Here is an 11,629-nt window from a genome sequence, read left to right as displayed (position 1 = left end):
TACGCAAATTTGATCAAAATTAGGAACACTGTGACGTGCATTGACATGATTGCTCCGTACATCTGATCTGTATCATAGCGCGCCTGATGTTCGCTTTTGGTTCAGTTTGGGTGAAGAGGAATGTGAGTCCTTTTTTCTTTTGTTCGTCGCTGGAAGCCTGGAAGGTGGAAGTGGAATGTGGAAGCTAGCTAGCATAACATTCTTACCTTCCACACTGGATCGTTTTGCCTTGCAATCTGAAACGGCAAGGGCATGTTCCTTTTCTGGACAACATGGAGCATCACCCCTACGCCATGACTTTGTATAATATATGCCTCGACGTATTTCGATTCTTTCTTTGTACATGTCAAATTGTCAATGTTGTTTTTAGGAAAACACATATGCCTCGACGTATTTCGATTCTTTCTTTGTACATATCAAATTGTCAATGTTGTTTTTAGGACAAACACTACCCGAAAAACCATTGTTGTTGAGTGGTGGGTTGTCTGCGGAGTGTTTTTGCCCGGAACTCAGTATTGTTGTCTGCAGATGACTGGACTTTTATTGGTCAACAGTAATCCAGGTAAAGTTTTTCAGTTTTCTGGACTTGTTATCTTGCCTGTTCTTCACTGTAAAAGAAAAATAGGAAGAATATCATAACACACGGTTTCGGTCTCCTTCAGGAGCCCTCCAGCGCTGAACAGATTTAGCCTGGTTTCCACCTCGATGCCCAGATGACGACACCGTGATACTGTCATTTTTTCCAGAACGGAGGTTCAGATATACTCCCTCCGACCCAAGGCTTAGGGCGTATAATTTTTTTCAAATTTTCCTCACAGCATAAGGCGCACCATGTAGTTTGCACGTTTTCTTCCAATACTACCCCTGAAATCCATTTAAAAGAACTTAATTATCGGGAGGGAGGAGTAATTTGGGCTGCTGCCATTGGCCTGCCGTTTCGCATGCGGGAAGCCGACCAGAAAATCTGGAGTGGAGTAATGGGGGGCTGTTTATTGGCCATGCATGTGTGATGACCCACAAGTATAGGGGGTGTATCGTAGTATCTTCGATAAGTAAGAATGTCGATCCCAACGAGGAGCAGAAGGTGTTGACAAGTAGTTTCGATGAAGGATTCACTGTAAATGCTCACAAACAAGTATTCAAGGGGTTTTGATGTAATAGATGAATAAAGTACGAGTAAGTAAAATGCGAGAGAAATAATTGCAGCGAGTGGCCCAATCCTTTTTAGCACAAAGGACAAGCCGGTTTGTTTACTTATAATGACCAAACGTTCTTGAGGACACACGGGGATGTTAGTCTAGTGCTTTCGCTTCATGTAGCTAAATAATCTTCATTGTTTTGATAAGTGTTGTGTGGGTGAACCTATGCTAATGCACCGCCCTTCCTAGGACTAATACATACTTGTGATTATACCCCTTGCAAGCATCCGCAACTACAAGAAAGTAATTAAGATAAATCTAACCACAGCCTTAAACTCTGAGATCCTACGATCCCTCTTGCATCGGTATACTAACGGGGGCTTAGGTTTCTGTCACTCCGGCAACCCCGCAATTAGCAACCGAATACAAGATGCACTCCCCTAGGCCCATAAATGGTGAAGTATCGTGTAGTCGACGTTCACACGACACCACTAGAAGAATGACACCACAACTTAAATATCATAACATTGAATATTACTCAACCATAGTTTAATACTAACATTTAGACTTCACCCATGTCCTCAAGAACTAAACGAACTACTCACGAGACATCATATGGAATACAATCAGAGGTGATATGATGATGAATAACAATCTGAACATAAACCTTGGTTCTATGGTTTCACTCAATAGCATCAATAACAAATAGAAAGTAACACCGGGAGAGTTTCCCCTATCAAACAATCAAGATCCAACCCAAATTGTTACAGCGGTGACGAGGTGCAGCGGTGGTGATGGCGGTGTAGATGGTGGAGATGATGATGATGATGATGGAGATGATGTCCAGCTCGATGACGATGGCGATGGCGTCGATTTCCCCCCGGGAGGGAATTACCCCGGCGGATTCCTGCCCGTCGGAGAGCTCTTTTCTCTCTGGTGTTCTCCGCCCCGCAGAGGCGGCTGTAACTCTTCGTGAGGTACCCCCTGTGGCTTAGGTTTTCGGGACGAAGGAGTACGCGAAGAAAAGGAGGCGAGAGGGGCTGTGGGGCCCCCACACACCATGGTGGCGCGGCCAGGCCATGGGCCGCGCCGCCATGTTGTCTGGGCCCACCTTGGGTCCAGCTGGCTCCCCCTTCTGGCTTTCTTCGTCATCTGGAAAAATAGGAATTTACGTGTAATTTCCTTCCACAGTTGATCTTCCGAAATATTGCGTTCTGACGGTGCTTTTTCCAGCAGAATCCTGGCTCCGGTGCTTGTTCCTCCAATAATGATGAAACATGCAAAATAGATGAAATAACATAAGTATTGTGTCCCAATATGAAATATATCAATGAATAACAGCAAATTATGATATAAAATAGTGATGCAAATTGGACGTATCAACTCCCCCAAGCTTAGACCTCGCTTGTCCCCAAGCGAAACTGAGCTCAATAAACAAGACCACATGTTTATGGAGTGAAGAGTCGATAAATAAAATACGGACAAGAAGCATCATATTGATTTACACAAGACATTCTAGTAAACATTCTCTTCATATAACTCAACTTGAAATAAGTAAAGAGAAATCACAAGTAAAGGTGCATAGGAAATCATAAATGGTTATGGCAAACTTTGTTCTTGGTCAGAGAACTACTAACGGATTGCTCTTATTTAATAAGCAAGGCTTTCATATTCAATCATAACAATCTCCTCATAATCATTGATAACTTCAAAGACATATTCATTCAAATAAAATTTGTACTAAACAAGAAAGTATAAAAGACATGGTTAACTGAATCATAGCATAAATGGTTGGTTCACAACAACTCAATTGCTTGCTTGAGATAGAGGGAAATAGGTTTACTGACTCAACATAAAAGTAAAAGATAGGCCCTTCGCGAGAGGGAAGCAGGGATTAAATCATGTGCTAGAGCTTTTCAAGTTTTGAAATCATATAAAGAGCATAAAAGTAAGATTTTGAACGGTGTTTGTTGTTGTCAACGAATGGTAGCGGGCACTCTAACCCCTCGCCAAACGAACCTTCCAAGAGCGGCTCCCATGAGGGACTGGCATCTCTACCAGCAAGGTAGATCATCCCCCTTCTCTTTTGTTTACACATGTATTTTAGTTTTATTATGGATGACACTCCCCCAACCTTGGCTTTCTCAATCCATGGCTAACCGAATCCTCGGGTGCCTTCCATCATTCACATACCATGGAGGAGTGTCTATTGCAAAATTAAGTTGCTTACTGATAAATCAGGGCAAAACATGTGAAGAGAATTATTAATGAAAGTTATTAATTGGGGCTGGGAACCCCGTTGCCAGCTCTTATTGCAAAATTATTGGATAAGCGGATGTGCCACTAGTCCATTGGTGAAAGTCCGCCCAACAAGATTGAAAGATAAAACACCACATACTTCCTCATGAGCTATAAAACATTGACACAAATAAGGAGTAGTATAGTTTGAATTATTTAAAGGTAGCACATGAAGTATTTACTTGGAATGGCAGAAAATACCATGTAGTAGGTAGGTATGGTGGACACAATTGGCATAGGTTTGGTCTAGGGTTATGGATGTATGAGAAGCATTCCCTCTCAATACAGGTCTTTGGCTAGCAAGGTTTGATAGCAAGCATAAAGGTTGAGGGAAACAAACAAATATATACATATGATAGAACAATCATGCATCTTTCTCATAAGCACAAGCAATTTTAACTTCAGAATACTAAACTCATTAGCATAGAGATAATAGAGTAATATATCTAAATGTGTTTCTCTCTTCTATTTAAACATCAGGGTGTTGTTGCTATTGACCAATGCTAAGTTTGCCAAAACCAAATAGATTTACTTGATGCTCCCAAAGTGATATCAATACTAATGTCAAGAGTAATCATATAATGGAGATTGCAAACTAAAATAAGATGTGCAAAAAGTAAATGATAAGACTTCTCATTAATATTCCATAACGATAACTCACACCAACGGATACATAGATAACCAACTAAGAGAGATACTTCCACATTGCAAACTATTCCATATGATAACTTCCCTACTCATGATATGACACTACTTGATAGTAAAAGATAAAGGTAGTGATGATGTGATACCGCGGCACTCCCCCAAGCTTGGAACAAACCAAGGGGATGCCAATACCGATGATGAATTACTCCTTCGGTGGTGATGGTGGATTCTTCTCGACAAGCTTCTTAACAAGCTCCTTTAAATCCTCAATCTCATAAGTGAGGTTGCGAATCAGCTCTGAGTTGTGCTCAACGCGGCTCATAATCATGTCAGGTGGCGAGTCCCAACTCCTAGAGTTGTTCCCCCATCCTTCAGCTTCAGATTTCATCTCTCCTGCAATGTTAGAACGATCTATATCCCAACCACTTGGCAACACTACCTTGGGGGTTCTTTCAGTTTGACGATCGTAGATTAGGTTGCGGAAAGGGCTGTAATTGCCCGGAGAAGATGTCCTTGGAGCCAAGTAATGACGTGGAACCTGCTCCTCCGGTAGCGATTCTTGCACTCCTCTTGGTGTTTGATGGATTTGATATCACGCCAATGCTTGCAATGGTGGCACGCTGGGTGTACTCGCGGAACTTCCTCCACTTCTTCCTCATCCTCACTCGCGTCTTCTTCCTTCAGTTCCGGGTCTTGAATATCTTCCTCCAAAGGTCCCTTATCTTTGTTGTTGGAGACCATGGTGCTTCTAGATCAAAGCAAATCCTGACAGAAAACAGCTCGAAACAAAACATGACGAGAAAACGATATACGGACTTCCAGAGGTCCGGGGGATTATATAGCAAATATTTTTACGATAAAAGGAAGGTTCCAGGTCGAACAAGAGTCGGAGGGGGACAACGAGGCGGTGTCCTCATAGGGCGGCGCGGCCAGCCTGGGGCCCGCGCCGGCCTATGGGGGCACGCCCTCGTGCGTCTCCTCCACTCCGTTTCGATCCCGTAATTTTTCATATTTTCCAAAAACAGCAGAAATATTGTTCGGAAAGCTAAACACGGACTTTTTATTACATGTATCGTTACCTATTCAAAGTCGAGTTCGGCGGACTCGTCAATTTGTCCTTTGATGAAAGCCTCCGGTGTTTCCACTTGAATAATATCAACATCAACATTATAAGAATCACCCGAGATATAATGCTTGAGTCTTTGTCCATTCACCACTTGCGTGGCGTTGCCTTCCAAAGAGCTAATTTTTATTGCTCCTGAACGATATACCTCCTCAATAACATATGGTCCTTCCCATTTCGAAAGTAATTTCCTTGCAAAGAATCTGAGACGAGACCGATACAATAGGACTTTATCCCCAATATTAAACTCTCTTTTGATGATCCTTCTATCATGCCATTTCTTAACTTTTTCTTTAAAGAGTTTAGCATTTTCATAAGCTTCACTTCTCCATTCATCTAGAGAACTTAATTGCAGCAACCTCTTATTACCGGCTAGTTTAGGATCTTTAGTTAGTTCTCTAACAGCCCAATAAGCTTTGTGCTCTAGTTCTAAAGGTAAATGACAAGCTTTTCCATAAACCATTTTATAAGGTGACATTCCCATAGGATTTTTATAAGCAGTTCTATAAGCCCATAGTGCTTCCTTCAATTTGCTAGCCCAATTCTTTCTAGATTTATTAACGGTCTTTCCCAAAATATATTTAATCTCTCTATTTGATAATTCTACTTGACCACTAGTTTGAGGGTGATAAGCGGAAGCAATTCTATGATTAATACCATACTTAGCAAGAGTTTTTCTAAAACCTCCATGAATAAAATGAGAACCTCCATCAGTCATAATATATCTAGGTACTCCAAATCTAGGAAAAATAATATCTAAAAGCATTTTTAAAGAGGTCTCACCATCAGCACTTTTTGTAGGTATAGCTTCTACCCATTTAGTAACATAATCAACAACGACAAGTATATGAGTGTTACCTTCGAAGAAGGGAAAGGACCCATGAAGTCGAATCCCCAACAATCGAATGGTTCAATAACAAGAGTATAATTCATAGGCATTTCATTGCGTCTAGAGATATTACCAACTCTTTGACATTCATCACAAGATAAGATAAACTTCCTTGCATCTTTGAAAAGTGTTGGCCAATAAAAGCCTGATTGCAGAACCTTTTGTGCGGTTCTATCTCCAGCGTGATGTCCTCCATAAACACTACCATGACATTTACTCAATATCTCCTGTTGTTCATATTCAGGAACACATCTTCGCATAATACCGTCTACTCCTTCTTTATATAGGTGTGGGTCATTGATGGCGTGTAACTCACACGTTCGTTGGGAACCCCAAGAGGAAGGTATGATGCGCACGATAGCAAGTTTTCCCTCGTAAAGAAACCAAGGTTTAATCGAACCAGTAGGGAGCCAAGAAGCACGTTGAAGGTTGATGGTCGCGAAATGTGATGCGGCGCAACACCAGGGATTCCGGCGCCAACTAGGAACCTGCACAACACAACCAAAGTACTGTGCCCCAACGAAACAGGGAGGTTGTCAATCTCACCGGCTTGCTGTAACAAAGGATTAAACGTATCGAGTGGAAGATGTTTGCAAAGAAAACAAGTAAAACAAGTAGATTGTATGCTATGTAAAGAATAGGACCGGGGTCCACAGCTCACTAGAGGTGTCTCTCCCATAAGATAAAAGCATGTTGGGTGAACAAATTACAGTCGGGCAATTAACAAATAGAGAAAGGCATAACAATGCATATACATGACATGGTAAATATAGTGAGATTTAATTGGGCATTACGACAAAGTACATAGACCGCCATCCAACCGCATCTATGCCTAAAAAGTCCACCTTCAGAGTTATCGTCCGAACCCCTCCAAGCATTAAGTTGCAAAGCAACGTACAATTGCATTAAGTATGGTGCGTAATGTAATCAACAACTACATCCTTAGACATAGCATCAATGTTTTATCCCTAGTGGCAACAAAGACAACACAACCTTAGAACTTTCTCACATCGTCCCAGTGTAAATGCAGGCATGAACCCACTATCGAGCATAAATACTCCCTCTTGGAGTTAAGAGTAAAAACTTGGCCGCAGCCTCTACTAGTAACGGAGAGCATGCAAGATCATAAACAACACATGAACAATAGATTGATAATCACCATAATCATAGTACTCACTATCCATCGGATCCCGACAAACACAACATATAGAATTACATATAGATGATCTTGATCATGTTAGGCAGCTCACAAGATCTAACAATGAAGCACAACAAGGAGAAGACGACCATCTAGCTACCGCTATGGACCCATGGTCCAGGGGTGAACTACTCACTCATCACTCCTGGAGGCGACCATGGCGGTGTAGAGTCCTCCGGGAGATGAATCCCCTCTCCGGCAGGGTGCCGGAGGCGATCTCCGGAATCCCCCGAGATGGGATTCGCGGCGGCGGCGTCTCCGTAAGGTTTTCCGTATCGTGGCTCTCGGCATCGGGGTTTTCGCGACGGAAGCTTTAAGTAGGCGGAGGGTCAACGCGAGGGGCCACACGAGGGGCCCAGGGATAGGTCGGCGCGGCCAGGGCCTCGGGCCGCGCCGGCCACCCCCCGGCCTCCTCGTGGCCCCACTTCGTTAGGTCTTCGGTCTTCCGGAAGCTTCGTGCAAAAATAGGACCCCGGGCGAAAGTTTCGTCCAATTCCGAGAATATTTCTTTACTAGGATTTCTGAAACCAAAAACAGCAGTAAAACAAGAATCGGCTCTTCGGCATCTTGTTAATAGGTTAGTTCCGTAAAATGCATAAATATGACATATAATGTGCATAAAACATGTAGGTATCATCAATAAAGTAGCATGGAACATAAGAAATTATCGATACGTTGGAGACGTATCAGCATCCCCAAGCTTAGTTCTGCTCGTCCCGAGCAGGTAAAACGATAACAAAGATAATTTCTGAAGTGACATGCCATCATAATCTTGATCATACTATTTGTAAACATATGTAATGAATGCAGCGATCAAAGCAAAGGTAATGACATGAGTAAACAAGTGAATCATATGACAAAGACTTTTCATGAATAGTACTTCAAGACAAGCATCAATAAGTCTTGCATAAGAGTTAACTCATAAAGCAATAAATCAAAGTAAAGGTGTTGAAGCAACACATAGGAAGATTAAGTTTCAGCGGTTGCTTTCAACTTGTAACATGTATATCTCATGGATATTGTCAACATAAAGTAATATAACAAGTGCAATATGCAAGTATGTAGGAATCAATGCACAGCTCACACAAGTGTTTGCTTCTTAAGGTGGAAGGAGATAGGTAAACCGACTCAACAATAAAAGTAAAAGAATGGTCCTTCAACGAGGAAAGCATCGATTGCTGTATTTGTGCTAGAGCTTTTATTTTGAAAACATGAAACAATTTTGTCAACGGTAGTAATAAAGCATATGAGTTATGAAAATTATATCTTACAAGTTGCAAGCCTCATGCATAGTATACTAATAGTGCCCGCACCTCGTCCTACTTAACTTGGACTACCGGATCTTCGCATGCCATGTTTCAACCAAGTGTCACAAAGGGGTACCTCCATGCCGCCCGTACAAAGGTCTAAGGAGAAAGCTCGCATTTCGGATTTCTCGCTTTTGATTATTCTCAACTTAGACATCCATACCGGGACAACATGGACAACAGATAATGGACTCCTCTTAAATGCATAAGCATGTAGCAAAGTTATTATTCTCATATGAGATTGAGGATATATGTCCAAAACTGAAACTTCCACCATGGTTCATGGCTTTAGTTAGCGGCCCAATGTTCTTCTCTAACAATTTTGCATGCTCCAACCACTAAAATGATAGACCTTCAGACAAGACGGACATGCATAGCAACTCACATGATATTCAACAATAGTTGATGGCGTTCCCCATAAGCATGGTTATCGCACAACAAGCAACTTAATAAAATATAAAGTGCATAAGTACATATTCAATACTACGATAGTTTTTAAGGCTATTTTGTCCCATGAGCTATATATTGCAAAGGTGAATGATGGAATTTTAAAGGTAGCACTCAAGCAATTTACTTTGGAATGGCGGAGAAATACCATGTAGTAGGTAGGTATGGTGGACACAAATGGCATAGTAGTTGGCTCAAGGATTTTGGATGCATGAGAAGTATTCCCTCTCGATACAAGGTTTAGGCTAGCAAGGTTTATTTGAAGCAAACTCAAGGATGAACAAGTGCAGCAAAACTCACATAAAAGACATATTGTAAACATTATAAGACTCTACACCGTCTTCCTTGTTGTTCAAAACTCAATACTAGATATTATCTAGACCTTAGAGAAACCAAATATGCAAATCAAATTTTAGCAAGCTCTATGTATTTCTTCATTAATGGGTGCAAAGCATATGATGCAAGAGCTTAATCATGAGCACAACAATTACCAAGTATCACATTATCCAAGACATTTTAGAATTACTACATGTAGCATTTTCCAATTCCAACCATATAACAATTTAACGAAGAAGAAACTTCGCCATGAACATTATGAGTAAAGCCTAAGGACACATGTGTCCATATGCAACAGCGGAGCGTGTCTCTCTCCCACAAAGTGAATGCTAGGATCCATCTTATTCAAACAAAAACAAAAACGAAAACAAACCGACGCTCCAAGCAAAGAATACAAGATGTGATTGAATAAAAATATAGTTTCAGGGGAGGAACCCGATGATGTTGTCGATGAAGAAGGGGATGCCTTGGGCATCCCCAAGCTTAGACGCTTGAGTCTTCTTAAAATATGCAGGGGTGAACCACGGGGCATCCCCAAGCTTAGAGCTTTCACTCCTCTTGATCATAGTATATCATTCTCCTCTCTTGACCCTTGAAAACTTCCTTCACACCAAACTTCAAGCAAACTCATTAGAGGGTTAGTGCACAATTAATAATTCACTCATTCAGAGGTGACACAATCATTATTTTCACTTCTGGACATTGCATAATGCTACTGGACATTAGTGGATCAAAGAAATAAATCCAATATAGCAAAAGAGGCAATGCGAAATAAAAGGCAGAATCTGTCAAAAACAGAACAGTCCGTAAAGACGAATTTTAAGATGGCACCAGACTTGCTCAAATGGAAAAACTCAAAACTAATGAAAGTTGCGTACATATCTGAGGATCACGCTCGTAAATTGGCAGATTTTTTCGAATTTTCTACAGAGGACTGTGCCCAGATTCGTGACAGACAGCAATGCTGTTTCTGCGCAGCGATCCCAAATATAACATCAACTTTGACATAGAAACTTTACTTGGCACAAAAACATGATAAGGAGAGGTTGCTACAGTAGTAAACAACTTCCAAGACTCAACAAAACAAAGAATTGCTGTAGGTAAAAAAACATGGGTTGTCTCCCATAAGCGCTTTTCTTTAACGCCTTTCAGCCTAGGCGCAGAAAGTGCAAATCAAGTAACATCAAGAGTAGAAGCATCAACATTATTATTTTTCATGCAAACACAACTTGTTGCAGAGGGTGCTTTAGGTGCTCCATTATCTAAATTTTCTATGGTGGTGCTAGGGGTTTTAGCAATTTTAGGCCTATAGTAATTCTTTTGTTTAGGCGCTTTAGAGGCGTACATAAATTTTTGCTCTTTACCCACATAAGCTTTCTCATTATACTTGAGAGAAGAAAAGGTTGAACCCAAGGTTCCCATAGCTTTTTCAAGTTCATCAATCCTATTGGTTTGATTATCATGGACAACACAAGTTCCTAGGACACTAATTCTTTCATCAATTCCTCCTAAGGATTTATCAAGTTCATAAGTTTTGTCAAATAACATTCCCAATTTAGTTTCGACACTTGGAAAATTTTTCTCTATGGTTTCCAATTTTTTCATAACATCTTCAAGAGAGATTTCAATTTTAACTTCATTAACAGGTGGTATTCCAACTAGACTCTCAATGATGCAACTAGCTTCTAAAGCGGGAGTACCTAGGAAATTACCTCCCGAGAGAGTATCAAGAACATATCTATTCCAACTAGATAAACCAACATAAAAGTTCCTAAGAAGGATAGTGGTGGAGTGTTTCTTGATGCACCTATGATGAGCATTACTAATTCTATACCAAGCATCTTTAAAACTTTCTCCACCTTGTTGCTTAAAAGAACGAACTTCAACTTCAGGATTGCTCATTTTAGTAGCGGTAAATAAAACAAACTAGATAAAGTAAATGCAAGTAACTATTTTTTTTGTATTTTTCGATATATAGAGCAAGACAGTAAATATAGTAAAACTAGCAACTAATTTTTTTGTGTTTTGATTTAGGTGCAGCAAACAAAGTAGTAAATAAAATAAAGCAAGACAAAAACAAAGTAAAGAGATTGAGAAGTGGAGACTCCCCTTGCAGCGTGTCTTGATCTCCCCGGCAACGGCGCCAGAAAATTATGCTTGATGGCGTGTAACTCACACGTTCGTTGGGAACCCCAAGAGGAAGGTATGATGCGCACAGTAGCAAGTTTTCCCTCAGAAAGAAACCAA

The sequence above is a fragment of the Lolium rigidum genome, chromosome 2 (assembly GCF_022539505.1).
Source record: "Lolium rigidum isolate FL_2022 chromosome 2, APGP_CSIRO_Lrig_0.1, whole genome shotgun sequence".
NCBI classification, from domain to species: Eukaryota; Viridiplantae; Streptophyta; class Magnoliopsida; order Poales; family Poaceae; genus Lolium; species Lolium rigidum.
The sequence above is the reverse complement of the archived record's forward strand: the minus strand, read 5'-3'. Positions refer to the sequence as shown.